We start from the raw sequence: 15,927 nt of genomic DNA on the forward strand, positions 1-15,927 counted from the left end.
TCCTTATTTGGTAAGAGTTAAGGTACAGTACTTACACTGACCCAGGTTTTTTGGTTGGTTTTTTGACTAAAATTTCTAGACTTATACATGAGTATATACATTATTTTCATTTGTTATAGAACCAGCTACAACATTCAAAATTTATAGGCTTTTTAGCATAGTCCCTAATTTAACTCATAACTTAATTAACAATTTAATTCTGGAATTAAGTTAATACTGAAAGTCCAATTTAAGTCAATCAAGTTAAAAAGAAGTTTTATTAAGGTACTCCTTTCCATTATAAAATGTTGTTACTTAATTGATAATGTAATTGCTTTAAATTAGTTGCTACAACTGATGACACCTGCATATGATGTTACATGTTTGTGTCATATTGTGCTTGGCCCATTTACCCACAAAACATACTGTTGACAGATCTGTATCTGACAATAGCTTGTTTTGTGGGCTAAACAGGGGAAACACAATATAACACACTATGGCAAGAGTACTGACCATTCAACCTTAGTGTCCTATGATCCTGTGAGGGTGACAGTGATAATGTATCTGCAAATGCCCCCTTCTAACAAGGAACAGGACTTTCATTCTTGCTACAGTTTCTGGCAACCACTGCAGTTCCACAGCCCTCAGTTAACATGCACGCACATGTGTGCACTCACAACAGGACTGGCATGTGCTATGGGTATTCATGAAGTTGACTATAGGTTGAGCCAGGAGACGCAATTTTATTTGCATTAATGCTAATCATGTCATAAGGTCATCTGAGGTGGTAAGGCTTCAATATAAAACTCAGGGCCATAATTATGATTTGCAGAAAGCATTCTCTGCGTTCATTGTTGCAACATAATACATATTTATGCAGGATAAGCCAGTGATTTCCATAGCTCATGAATACCATTAGGTTCAAATCTCCAGCACTAGTCCCAGAAAGACACTAGATCCAGGCACTTATGTAGCTTGGAGAACAAGATTATATAATGTTATTTAGCTACTACTGCTTCCTCACTCCCCCCCCAGAAGGAGTAACAAGTCACTTGTTTTTTCCAGCCAAAGACCAGACTCCCATGTTGTTTGCTGGGAGAGGGTAGTCTGACTTCTTAGGGCAAGAGCTGAAAATATATAGGCATTAATTCATTTTGCTGAGTTTGAATTTCACTTCAGTTGATATTGTTCCAGGCAGCTAAACTGGAAGCAGATGTTGAGAAGTAATACAAACAGCTGAACTGGAGGAAACAGGAAAGGATTTTTGGGAGGGGAAAAGAGCCAGCTTGCACCATTTCCTGAGCAGGTGTGACAGCTTCATATACTCTGAATTGCTAGGAGGGAGGCTGCAATTAATTTCTTCCCTTTGAAAGACAAGGAAATGTCCCCTTTTCAGCAATGACAGAACAATTTGATCTCACACATAACAGCATAAGGGATAGAGATGGTAGATTAAATGGTGCACCTTTTGGCTACAGGAGAAGCAGTTGGTGTAGGCCCCAAAGTCAAACAAGAACAAAAGTCCCCTGCAAGTTGAAACTAGCACAGCACAAGGACATTAAGGTTGTGGTTGTATATTCAGGACTATCCCAGATATGCTTGCTTTCTCCATATCCACTGAGATGTTTTTCCCAATATTCAGAAATGGTGTTTCCCAGCTGCAATCTGAAATGGTGCAGCCTCATTCTATTACACGTGTAGAATAGGCCTAAGTGCCCAGTGTAAGAGTCCATTGCAGAGGGAATACAGCTTGCTTTATTCCAAGCAATATGTAATTCTTGCATTAACAGAATCAAATGATGTTATGGCCCCCCTGTATTAGTGGCTGGCTAACACAAAAGCTCATTTAGGGCACTTTCATTCAAGAGCTTACCAGAAGCTAATCTCAAATTGCTACTGAGGGAGGGCCAGTTTCCATCATCACCAAATGAGGAGTCATTTCCTGAACTGCCCAGGGCAGCAGCTCCATTTTAAATGAATGTGCTTCCAAATACTTACACTACAAGTGAGTGGCCCTAGGCCCAGTACAGGCTTTTTAATTAATAAATATTTAATTAAGTCAATGTCTTCATAACCCTGGGTCAAATAATTACCATCAGTATGAAAATAAACCAGACACCCAGACTTTGCCAAAAGGCACAATGACATCAACAGATAAAGTGGCCACAGATCACAGGATTCCCAGTTCTCTCCTGCAGAGGCTGGTGAGCCAAATTTAGTCATGCCAAGTGGTCAGGATCAAGGCAGTCCCAAGGGGGCAGATTTCCATGGCAGTCACTTTCCACAAAGCTGTTTATGTTCCCTCACACAATGATTACATAGTCTGTTCCGAGCAAGCCTATGGCAAAGCTCCAACCCAGCCTTAGCAGATGTTGATGACACAGTAGAGTAAGAAGCGCTCCATCCTTAGTGCATGTAACTGGGTCCCCAGTTCACATGGCAAGGGGGTCAGGAAGGCATCCAGAGGTTCTCATTATGATGATCCTGCCCCAGCTTCACTGGAAGATAGGATGGAGTGGTTAATTATATATCCCAGAGACATAGAACCAAGCCCACTGTTGATGGAACTTCCCTAGCCAAAAGGGTCACACCTCTTGCCTTCCAACAGCCTGTGTTCACCATGAATAAAAATAATGATAATAACTTTCCTTTAATTGTGTTCTCCTTTTTTTTATTCATATACATACACACGTACAAACACACACCTACACTTGTCTGACAGCTTTGGCCTTGTGCTGTCAATGCTATACAATGGATCCCAGCATCTCTTCCCAAAAGCTGAATATGCAAGCTTCCAAATAGAAAAAATGAAATCACCAGCTGGGTTTCATGCTTTGCTTATTGCCTGGAGCTTAATGCTATGTGTGGGAGGGCTTGGAAAGAATCAGGACAAAGTGCTTTAAAATCTCTCTGAAGTTGAGTTGGTTCAGGCTGCTAATGAACCTGTTCAGGGCAGTCACATTTAGACTATGATGCCTTGACTCTGTGATGTAAATTCATCTATCAGACACACTATCTGCTGGGATGGAAGGCAGCTTCTGTTAGACCCCTGCCTCTTTCTCTAGTGTTTAATCTATAGACAGGTGTCTAACAATTCTCTATTGTTCATCATATATCATCAGAAACTCTTCCAAGTCAGCATGGGCCTCTACCATTTTCCATTCTTTGATTTGCTTTATGAAACCATACCTCAGCCTTCCTCTTCTTTTTAAGATTCCTTTCAATGATACATTGAATTACATGAGTCACCATGTACAATATAATATTCCTTAGGATATGTTCTATTCTGCTTGACTGACTCATCCGCAAACTTCAGCAGCCCTTGTGTATCTCCAGTTTGTTCAGTGGAGACTGGAGTGGTGAACCTATTCTGCATTGCCATCCAGCTTTTACTGGAACTATCCAAAGTGCTGAACTCTATCACCCAAATCGGTACAAAACCTTAGATAGCTCCTATAAAATATGGGCTGAAAATATGCCATTTTACCGACACTGGAACAACCAGATTCCACTGCCAAATAATTTCCTACTTGTTTCCTTTCTATCTATTTCACAGTCTTCACAGTCTTCTCCAATACAAACCTCAAACGTCCTTTTTCCCATTTCCTCTTTTATCTATCCTTCACAGACATACAGAGTTATACCCTAATGCATATATGCTTATGTCTTCTTTTTTTAAAACTTGAATGCATCCATTCTGCCAGATTTATTATGGTAAATCTTGTCTCGCTCTGTTTGAATAAGTTTTTAAAAGGCTGGTTTGTAGGACAGTTGGACAGTTAGGAACTGAGTTAGAGATGTAGTGAGGATTACAGTCTGAAAAGAGATAAGTTAGGTCAGATAGTTAGGAGTTAGTTGGCTAGTTAGATAGATGAAAAGGAGATATGAGTTAGAGTTAGCTAGTTAGAGCCAGTCAGGATTTAAATGTTGCATAAATAACTTTTAATTTTATGCTGAACTTCTGTTTAATAAACTGTTTGTATTATATACTTGTGCCACTAAGAACACTATATAAGGCTTATTGGAATGCCTGAGTTCAGATACACAATGTCTGTGGTGGCGGCGGCAGCTATTCAAGGGTGGTGGTGATCAGTGGTAGAATTGGAAGAATAAAATTTTGCACAGGGACCACAAGGGCATCGAGAAAGTTCCCACATTTGCAGTGAGACAGGAGAAATCCTCACATTTGGTGGTAGAAGTAGGGATAAATAGAAGTCCTCACAGACCATTCTGTCAGGGATGTGTTATCTGTGTTTTCCTGCACTGGAAGGCAACTGGTCTACATGACTGTTGGCACCCCATCCAATATGCTTCTATGCTGTGCTCATTTACAGTTTACAAGGGAGAACTCTGGTAGTGAGAAACTATTGAAAAGGTCATTTTGCATACAAAGGGGGACAGATGTTTGAATAAAACAGTCTGGCCTCAGAGTACACAGGGTAATCCAAGTACATTGCTAAAATATCTCTGGTCAGAACTTTTAAAAGATATGTCAAGGTACAAACATTCAGATCAAACTCCACTCCCAACAACTGTGGGCAGCAGGAAAGAGCACCTTATGGAGGTATGCAAGGGAAGTAGAGAACATTATGTACAACAAATATAAGTGCTGTGATGCAATCTCTTCTGTCTCCTCTCCTTCCAGTCCCCCTTTCTCTGTGCATTTACTATGTCCTGTACAAACTGTATTTCTCTAATACTCCCCCCTCCAACACTGAAGAATAGCATCACCTCACAAGGAATGCACTCATCCTTCAGCTCTCATATGGCAATGGCTAGATGCTACAACCACTCTCTCTGCTGGCCCTAAATGCACCAGTACCTACACCTCACAAGATCAGGACCCAGATGGATGCAAAAAAATAAAAAATAGCCACCACACACACAATGTTTCACTATAGCTCCTGAAGGGAAATGAAGTTGTAGTCACTACAGTTGTAGCGATGGAGGTTTGTTTGCTCCTTCTGCTCTCTATCCTCACATACACCAGTTGTGTATTCATGTCCAGGGATATGAATGAAATGAAACTACGTGTGAAAGGGATCTAGGAGTCCAAGTAGACCACAAGTTGAACATGAGTGAACAGTGTGATGCGGCAGCTAAAAAGGCCAATGCTATTTTAGGCTGCATCAATAGAAGTATAGTGTCTAGATCAAGAGAAGTAATAGTGCCACTGTATTCCGCTCTGGTCAGGCCCCACCTAGAATATTGTGTCCAGTTCTGGGCACCACAATTCAGAAAGGACATTGAGAAACTGGAGCGTATCCAAAGGAGGGCGACAAAAATGGTGAAGGGTCTGGAAACCATGCCCTATGAGGAACGACTTAGGGAGCTGGGGATGTTTAGCCTGGAGAAAAGAAGGTTAAGAGGTGATATGATAGCCCTGTTTAAATATTTGAAAGGATGTCATATTGAAGAGGGAGCAAGCTTGTTTTCTGCTGCTCCAGAGAACAGGACCCGGAACAATGGATGCAAGCTACAGGAAAAGAGATTCCACCTGAACATTAGGAGGAACTTCCTGACAGTAAGGGTTGTTCGACAGTGGAATGCACTCCCTCGGAGGGTGATAGAGTCTCCTTCCTTGGAGGTCTTTAAACAGAGGCTGGATGGCCATCTGTCAGGGATGCTTTGAATTGGATTTCCTGCATGGCAGGGGGTTGGACTGGATGGCCCTAGTGGTCTCTTCCAACTCTACGATTCTATGATTCTATGATTCTATGATAGTGTGATCCAGATTCTGGTCTGTCTCTTCTCTCTCCTACCTTTATTTTCCACAGGCTGCCTCCACAGTTACAGAAACCAACCTGACAATGGACAGTAGCAATGATCAAGAAGCTCAGGCTACTCTGTACCTAGATTGTTACCCTGCTGGTTCCAGGTAGGGCCTTGGGTCTTGCAAACTGATTACCAGCATCATCCTTGTTGGGTTAGGATTGGCAGTTCTTCCAGGGGTACTTGTCTGTCATTTTAATATAATTTTTGTATTTTCTGGCAGTTCCTTTCCCCCTCTCCTTCCCAGACAGTTAAATATAAGCAAAAGCGACTGATCTGCTGCTATGGTGGCAGCATTTCTCTACATTTACCACAGGCTGGCTGCCCACCATAATTAGAATACTGGATAGGACTTGCTCACCTTGTTGGTTAATTCCAAAATGATGCCAGAAAATTCTGTTTCACATAATGTCTAACTGATATGTGAAAGTCTCTGTCAAAAGTTACCTTTGAGGACAAGAATTTAACTATGAGTTGATGTAAGACTGGAGAGCTCTATATATGATAAGTAAAGCAATAATAATAGGTGTTACATAGCTGGTGGAGAATAAATGTTTTTGGGTAAAAATGTCAGCACATTATGAAAAATCAGGAGATAATATACCTCAAAAAGGTCAGATGCTAATGTACACTCTGTGGTGGCTGTTCACCTCCCTGCCTGAAATTCCAGCAAACGTTCTTGTCACAAATAGAAAACTGACCTAATTTGGCAATTCCTGTGGAAATGATATATGTGCTAGGAAGTTAATTGGGTTTAAAGACTGACTCAGTGCAGCCTGAGCCGAAGGGCTTTCAGCAACACTGAACCAGCTACCGATCACCCTTCTTGTTTAGCAGATATCACTATCGTGGGGGTTGTTAAGGGTCTACTGAATACACATTCCAGTAACATCTGGACAATGCTTCATGGCATACATATTAGTCCCAGTTCCTCCTTTTCAGATCAACCTCCCTGTCTCCCAAAGAACTAGGCAAATCTGTGATCCAGTAAATTGGTAGGGAATGATTTTGCACAGTTAGCACAGTAAAAAGGTCTGCAATACAGTAGGAGAAAAAGGTAAATAAAACAGCTTCCAAGTTGAAGCAGACAGTTTGGGGGCTTTAGCATGGCTTTGGATGCAATCCAAAATTACTAAAAGGGGGATATATGGATTATTGGCAAATTTTCCTTCCATGCACTAAATGCCAGGTGTCCATCCAGCTCATATAACTCTTTATGCAGGATGACCAGATGTTCTAACTGCAAAGGAGGACAAAGCACTTCAAAATGCAGGACATTCAAGAAAAATGTAGGGCATTACATAAAGGCTAAAAATACTAATATAAATATAAATCCATGCTTCTTAGTCATGCTCAAAATGGAGGACATTTTGAAATTCCTCCTGGATGGAAGCTTGGAATGTCAGACATGCCCTGGAATAGGGGGACATCAGGCCACTCTGTCCTTATGAGGAAAGGCGTATGATTTTCTACATTGGACATTACCTGGGCATATAGAAAAAGCACCCTCCTTTCAATGCTCCCAAGCCGAATTTGAAACCATTCACTACTTGGGTTGCAGAAGAAATGCACTGTCTATGTTCTGTTGCATGATCAAGAACTTCAGGCAGGAAATGGGCTGAAGGCCTGAAGGGCGGGGTATAAATACCAATAAAATAAATAAAAATTAGGAAGGGTCTTCTCCGCGAGTGCTCCCAGGCTGTGGTATTCCTTCCCACAGAAGGTCAAGTTGGGTCTTTCCTCCAGCTTTTTATTTAAGCTGATCTTCTTAAATAGGACTTTAGCTGTTAATGGATTGAGACAGAAAGGTCCTGTATGTAGGGTTGCCATAAGTGAGGACCTCCAAACCGGGACAAATGTAGGACATATGCAGGACAACATTTTCAAATGTAGGACACATTTTATAAAAATGGAGGACACTCAAAAAATTGAGGCTTTTTTAGAAATGTTAATATAAATGCATGTTTCTTAGGCATGATCAAAATGGAGGACATTTTGACATTATTCGTAGACAGATCACGGAAATGTACTTCCCTTTCTGGCCACCCCCCTCTCCCCATTCCAAACAGCACATTTGGGCATTGAACATGGCTTTATTTTAACATTGCCTCTTGCATATTTCAGAGGCTTATTCCACAACCAAACCCTTTGGTCAAGGGACTTTGGTTTTTCTTCATTTTGACTTGTTTTGTCTGTATTCCTCCCCACTAAATAAAGGAGACATGAAATGGAGTTAATGGGTACAAGTTGTTCAACAAAAAAGTCTTGTGAGACTCTGTAGGCAAGAGGTGCACCATGTTAAGAACTGCATTAAGCATACTTAGGCTGCTGCCACACTGCTTTCACTCTCATCACTCCATCCTATGGAATCCTGGGATTTGTAGTTTGTTGTGGTGTCAAGGCTGGGCTTTGAAATCTCAGGCATAAGAGAGGCAAAAGGCTTGGGCTGCATCTACACTGGAGAAATAATCTGGTTTGAGACCACATTAACTGTCTTGGCTGAATGCTATGGAATTCTGGGAATGGTGGTTTGTTCCAGCACCACAGCAGAATGGCAGTTAACCCCTGGAAAGCTCTCTGACCAAGGTGACCAATGCCCTCACCCCAAAATGTAGGGCACCCAAGCAAAAAAATGTAGGACATGGCCAAAAATAAAAGCTAAAAACACCCATGTAATTATAAATCCATGCTTCTTAGCCATGATCCAAATGGAGGACCTTTTGAAATTTGACAGAAGAGGACATGTCCTGGAAAAGGAGGAGGATGCCTGGTCACCTTGTCTCTGGTCCAAAACACACTGCAGAAATAAAACAATGCTGGACTGAAATGCCCAGAGTTCCTCACCAAAGCTGCATCCACACTGAGGAAATAATCCAGTTTGAGAGTGACTTAACTGTCCTGGGCTAGTGCTGGGGAATGCTGGGAATTGTAGTACACTGTGGCCCCAGAGCTATCTCTGACAGGGAGTCCCATAACTCTCCAAACGTAGTTGAACTGCAGTGCCCAGAATTCCTCCCCAGGTGCATCCACACTGAGGAAATGGTCCAGTTTGAGACTGCTCAGTGCTGGGGAATCCTGGGAATTGTAGTCTATTGTGGCCTCAGAGCCATCACTGACAGAGAAGTCTCAATGTCTCCCAAACACTCGCATTCCCAGGATTCCCTAGCACTGAGTTAAAGCAGTCTCAAAGTGGGTTATTATTCCTGCAGTGTGTGTGAGAGATATAAAAGCTAGGGACTGGATTCATTTGGAGGATCTCTGTGTCCAAAACACACTGCTTGGACTGCCAGGGCTCAGTGCTATGGAATCCTGGGAATTGTAGTTTATTGTGGCACCAGAGCTCTCTGACAGAGAAGGCCAAATGCCTCACAGACCCCAGAATTCCAGAGCATTGAGCTTTGGCAGTTAAAGGGGTCTCAAAGTGCAGAGGGGGGGGGAGAGAAAAGCCAGGGAGTGTGAATGAGCTCTGAGAGGAGGAGGAGGAGGAGGAGGAGGAGGAGGAGGGAGGGAGCCAAGGGAAGTGGCCAGGACCACCAGAGGAGCCCCTGCTTTTCTTCATCATCGCAGCCTTCTCACTGCTGGCAAGAGGCTCTGCCCCCAGCCAGGCAACGCCTCCTCTGTGGATCATTCAGTCTCCTTTTGTCAAAAGAGCTCTGGTGCCACAAGAAACTACAATTCCCAGAATCCCATAGCACTGAGCCATGGATGTTTAGGGGGGGGGGGTCAAACTATTTCTGCAGCCTTTGCTACCCCAAAGCCTTCTATTATTTACCAGCAACTTGCAAGGCAAAATCTCTTCCTTCCAAGCCCTTGAAAACCAACCCAAGGGGAGGGGGGATGATTGCTTCTTTCCCATTGGTCAGCTTCGGGAGAAATTTGCATATGACAAGTAAAGGTGTTTAGGGCCTCAAAAACGACCCTGTGATAAAGAATTACAACAATACTGAGTGGTAGACATTTAAAAGATGAGGCATTTAGACTCCCAGTGAAACAGGAACGATTGATGGCCTTTTTTTCTTTGCTCACTGTAACCTGAAAGTAATGCCTCTTGCAGGGTATATATACCAAGTGGGCTGGCAATAGCTCTGAGTGGCAGATGTCTTTAAGACCTGCTCTCTAGGCTTAAGTCAGGCAGGGAGGGTGGCACAGAGCCATGGGGAGGGCTGGAGCTGCCTCCAGGGCCTTGCTGGGGGGGGGGGAGGTCCCAGGGGAGGAGCCAAACCAGGGTGGGACTGTGTGGCCCCGCCCCAAACCAGGAAAGTCCCGCCCCCAGGCGGGATATGGCAAGCCTACCTGTATGGGATGTGCTATTCTTTTTATCTTCTGACTGTTTTAAATGGGTTTTTAACTGTTTCTGGTAACTGTTCTAATATGACTGTTTACTAACTTTTGAACTTTTTTTTATTGGGTTTTGAACTGTACTTTGTTTTAATGCATATTGCAAGCTGCCTTGAGTACTATACAAGGAAAAAGGTGGGGTATAAATTGAATGAATAGTGATTTTCACTCTTTAAAAAAATAATCTGACTACTTAGTCTAGGTAGATACAATAGTTGCTCAACACTAGTGTATAGATCAGGGGTAGGCAACCCTTTTGAGCCGGGGGCCGGGTTGCTGTCCCTCAGACAACTGGGGGGCCAAAGCCAAAAAATAAATAATTAAATAATTTTTTAAAAATTAAATAAATAAATAAACCGGGACAAATGTAGGACAAAAATTTCAAATGGAGGGCACTTTTTAAATAAAAAATGGAGGACACGCAAAAAAATTTGCTGATTTTTTAAAAAAATGTTAAGATAAATGCATGTTTCTGAGGCTTCTATAGACAATTGCCCCACCATGCCCCTCGCACGAGACGCCAAAGGCCCCGGTGGCAGTCGGCGGCAGGACTGGGCTGGGGCCGGTCCCAAGGCCTCGCCAGGCCGCATCCGGCCCGCGGACCGCAGGTTGCCTACGCCTGGTATAGATTTTATAACTATTTTCTTATTCAAGCTGCCCAGTAGTATATTGCAGGTATGTACAATACATTCAACAAATAAATATTTAAAAGGATAATAAAATCGATGAAAGTGTGGCCTTAATTTATTAGGATATAAGTCAGAAAATGGTTGTTTGACAGGAGAAATCTTCAGAAGAACAAACCCAAATTCAAGGCATGTCATAAGGAAAAGGACATGTCTAGTCATGTCTGACTGTAGGGGATGGTGCTCATCTCCATTACTAAGCCCAGGAAGCCAGTGTTGTCAAAGACGACTCTGTGGTCATGTGGCCAACATGACTGCATGGAACGCTGTTACCTTCCTACCAAAGTAGTACCTATTTATCTACTTTCACTTTTACATGTTTTCATACAACCAGTTTGGCAGAAGCTGGGACTAGTGATGGGAGCTCACGCCATCATGTGTTGCTTGAGTCTTGAACTGCTGATCTGCTGACCTTGCCATCATCACAGTCAGCGTCTTAACGACTAAGCCACTACGTCCCTACGCTAAACCACCACAACCTTACATAGGGAAACAATACACTAAATGCCCTACTCTTTTGGTAATCTCCATGTGCAATCAAAGAGGGCTTCTCAGTGATCAGGCAGAACAATCACACAGGAAGAAGACATGCCCACAAGATGTCTCACCTCACCTGCTGGATTTGAACAACACAAGTAGGTATATACATAGAGAAGAAATGTATTGCTCTCTACAATTAGCAAATTGTTGGCTTGGGCACTATATCAGGGAAAGTGTGGACTCTGTGGACCAGCTGGGAGATCTATCCAGTGATGTGACCATGGAATGCATAGATTCTTCACATCTCTACATCCAAACACTTTGAAATATGTGGTTTATAAGCAGGACATTTTTGGAGGCAAGGAACATTTAATCTCTCCTGAGAATATAGCAATTAATATATTTTCCCTTTTAAAAAGTTTCCATCTTTTATGCTGCGAAAGAACACTGGAAATGTAACTGCAGTTCATGTTAATAGCCTGATAGTAGGAACATGAAAAGCAATATTATACTCAGTCAGAATCTCCAAGGTTTCAGAATATTTTTTCCCATCCTTAAGAGATCAAAACATTCTGATTGTTAAAGTGTGTGCAGTACAGTGTTTAAATCAATATGTGACTGAGATTTCTGGAGGCTTGCCATTTCTGGACATCTGAAGTAGGCCCAGAAATAATAATAATAATAATAATAAAATTTTTATTTATATACCGCCCTTCCATCAGATCAGGGCGGTTTACAGCAGTTAAAATACAACAGAGAATAAACATTAAAATCATACAATTACAATATTACAGAAAATATAAAAACAAAAGGCCCCAGGTTAGCCAGTCCCGTTGCCAGTGCGGCGGGGGAGGCCTATAGGACCTTATTCAGGGAATGCAGTCCTGAACAGGAAGGTCTTAAGATCCCGTCTGAATTGGGCCAGGGAGGTAGCTGAGCGGAGCTCTATGGGCAGCGTGTTCCAAAGGGCCGGGGCGGCGATGGAAAATGTCCTCCTGGTAGTGGAGACAAACCTCGCCCCGGGAACCCTAAGTAGTTGCTGTCCAGATGTTCTGAGGGTGCGGGGCGGAATGTACGGGGAGAGGCGGTCCTTCAGGTATCCTGGGCCCAAGCCATTTAGGGCTTTATAGGTCATCACCAACACCTTATATTGCGCCCGGAAGTGAATGGGCAGCCAATGGAGATCTTTTAATACCGGTGTTATATGGCTGGCCCTGGACATACCAGTGACCAACCTGGCTGCCATATTCTGCACCATTTGTAGCTTCCGGGTTTGGTATAAGGGTTGCCCCATGTAGAGTACATTGCAGAAATCCAGTCTCGAGGTTACCAGGGCGTGTACTACAGTTTCAAGGTCCCTCTGGGCCAGGTATGGGCGCAGCTGGCGAATAAGCCGAAGCTGATGACAGGTGCTCTTGACCGTCGCATTCACCTGAGCAGTCAGGCGAAGGGACGAGTCAAGAAGCACCCCCAGACTGCGCACGGAGTCCTTCACAGGGAGCGTGACCCCGTTCAGGACAGGTGGAACCACCGCCATTCCTGGACCAGGGGAACCTATCACGAGTACCTCCGTTTTCTCTGGATTCAGCTTGAGTCGGTTTTCCCTCATCCAGCCCATTACTGACTCCAGTCTGCAAGAAGAAGTCTGCAAGCTCAGAAAAAGGGCCCATCTAGGCCAGGATTCTGTCCCCAACCATGGTCAACTACCTAAAAGTGACAGCCTTGCCACTGCTATCTCTGTGTCCCCGTGTGCATCTTTAAATCTGGGCTTTCTGGTAGATAGTGTTCAGAACATCATGTTAACAGAAAAGCTTAATGAAAGAGAAAATGCTACTAGAGATAACCAAGATCATTCTAAATTCTATGTGACATGGTATGGGATTTTTAGTTATAACATGAAAATGCCAGTCTTTTCTCTGGATAGTTACGAATCACAAACTTGATACACCCTATTGCACAAACTTGACACACCTCATTGTACCAAATCTCAGATGTATTGTTTGTTATATTTGTTTCTAATACTAGCAAATCTTTAAAATACTAATAAAAATTAAATCTGGTTTTTCCATATGCTCATTAATATTGTGGCTAATACCCAGCCATCTGTTCTCCTTAAATTTCTCCAATCTCATCTGAGAGTAATCTAAACCCATAGCCATCGCAGCATTAAGCCATGAATGCAGTAACAACACTTTGTTGGAGGTACTTATGCTGCTCAGAATGTATTGTAAACAATTCTATTGACTGATCCTGAGTTCCAATATTATAAAAGAGGAAAAAAGCTTTCACTTATCTACTCTTGTCTCGTTTTTTAAAGTAAACCTCTTATCAATCATCTTTTTGCTAAGCAAAATAGCCCCAAATATTTCTACTTATCCTCAAATATGTGTGTTGGTCAGTTTTCCACACTGATTCCAGATCTGCAATATCTTTGGATATATAGCCACACATTTCAGCCAGAAAACATCTGCCTTCTTATCTAGCTATTTGAAATAGCAGTTATTTGGAATGGTATATATCAAACTTAGTTCCTTGAGTAACATGCTCTGATGTTAGTGAAACAAAAAACTTTGCCTACACAGAGAGAGCTTCTGTGTAGGAAAATAGCATAGTATCTGCATTATGTATATACAGCATATACATACTCTGGGAATCCACACTCACTTACAGCTTCCCAACAAGTACACATGCAACTCATGGTCCAGATGTGAGCACAGCAGGCTCATCTCACCCTATTAAAGTTCACCATTCAGATTCACTGAAGGTGTTGTCCTTTGAAACCTAAGAGAGACATACTCATATAAGCCATACAGGGTGAAGCAACAGTTCAAACAAGAACACAGCTAGTGTTTCTAAATCTAAAAATAGCAATTCCACAGGAAGCAACTTGTGAAACCCCCAAACAGGTAGGGATGACTCTTGCTGGAGCATATGCGGTGAGGAGCAATGTACAGACATTCCTTTGGCTATGAGTATTCTCAGACTTGGCTCTGTACTGACCACTTCTATTTCAGAAAAAGAATAAAGCCACCCACAGAATTGCTCAGCCATTAGACAGCACTCACAAACACCCAAACCCAACTCATACTCACAAAAGAAAGTGTAGGATATCTGAAGACCATGGCTATCTTGCAAAGAACCCAAATGATTACATGTATATAAGAATATATACAATATATGCTATATAAGAAGAAGCCTCTGGCATACAGGTAATCTTTTAGGTTCTTTGCATATGTTACCATTATGTTACCTAAAAGTTGACAGACTTAATTTTCAAATCAATGTCATTTAAAACAAGATGACAGAAACTATGTTCATGGGGGGGGGGGGGTATCTTCAAGTATCTAATAACCTCTCCACTTCTAATAAGAAAATGAGAATAAAATTTACTAGTACCAATATAATCCCATCAAGGAAAAAAAACCAAGCTATTTAAGTCAAACATGCACTCATCAGATAGTATTATGAGACTGCCATCCTAAATCAACTTAGCTGGTTTGCGGTACTCCTAGTTGGACATCAACACACACAAAAGCTACCTTACACTGAATCAGACCAATGCTCAGTTCAGCTCAGTGCTGTCTACTTTAACTGGATGTGACTAGTTTCTAGGCATAGGTCTTTTCCAATCCCTCCAACAAACAAGACTCCTGAGATCCTTTTCCACTGGGTCTAAAGCAGGGGGTGGGCAACTTGCAGCCCTTCAGCTGCTGATAGACCGTAACTCCCATGATCCTTCAACATTGACTATGCTTGCTAGGGGTGATGACAGTTGTAATTTGACAACATCTACGAGGCCATAAATTGCCCACCCCCATTCTAAATTCGGACCCACTGCATACAAAAACATGATCATCCACAATATTATATTCTTGAAAACTTTAGCTTTTCTTTTCAAAGGCACTGCTATATTGTTATAGGTAAAGGTAAAAAGGTAAAGGTAGTCCCTTGACATGAATGTCTAGTTGTAACCGACTGTAGGGGATGGTGCTCATCTCTGTTACTAAGAACCAGGGTTGACCACCTATTCCATTGGTCATGTGGCCTGCATGACTGCAGCCAATGCTGTTGCCTTCCCACTGAAGTGGTGCCTATTTATCTACTTGTATTCGCATGCTTTCGAACTGCTAGGTTGGCAGAAGCTGGGATTAATGATGGGAGCTCACCCATTATGCAGCACTCAGGCCTTGAACTGCCAACCTTCCAATTTACAATCATCAGAACTGGCGTCTTAACCACTAAGCCATCACATCCCCTACTGTTATAGACAGACATTTATGTCTGAAGGCATAAAAGCAATGTGCAAGAGGTCTCATTAAGGGTTGGTGCAGGGGGCCCTCAATTTCCCACTTGACTTTTGAGGCCTCTAGTCACTTACATTCCTTTGATGTCCTTTCTGCCATGACACTATTTCTTGACAAACACATTCTAAATTCTTGTTGTGTGTCTTTACATAGATGTTTCTGACTTCTGGCAACCATAAGGTGAACCCATCATGGGCTTTCTTGGCAACATTTGTTCAGAGGGGGTTTGCCTTTTTCTGAGGCTGAGAGAATGTGACCTACCCAAGGTCACTCAGTGGGTTTCCATGGCTGAGTGGGGATTCGAACCCTAGTCCCCAGAGTTGTAGTCTAATGCTCAAACTACTACACCACACTGTCTCTCTTCTAAA

General features: G+C 42.5%; 1 protein-coding gene across 2 annotated transcripts in view; it reads right to left on the minus strand.

Annotated features, from left to right (window-relative positions):
* N4BP3 (NEDD4 binding protein 3) overlaps positions 1–15,927 on the minus strand; it is a 35,220-nt gene that overhangs the window by 16,026 nt on the left and 3,267 nt on the right. The window lies entirely within an intron of this gene.

The sequence above is a fragment of the Sceloporus occidentalis genome, unplaced genomic scaffold (genome assembly GCF_023333645.1).
Source record: "Sceloporus occidentalis isolate IW3139 unplaced genomic scaffold, rSceOcc1.0.p SCAF_1, whole genome shotgun sequence".
Classification (NCBI taxonomy): domain Eukaryota; kingdom Metazoa; phylum Chordata; class Lepidosauria; order Squamata; family Phrynosomatidae; genus Sceloporus; species Sceloporus occidentalis.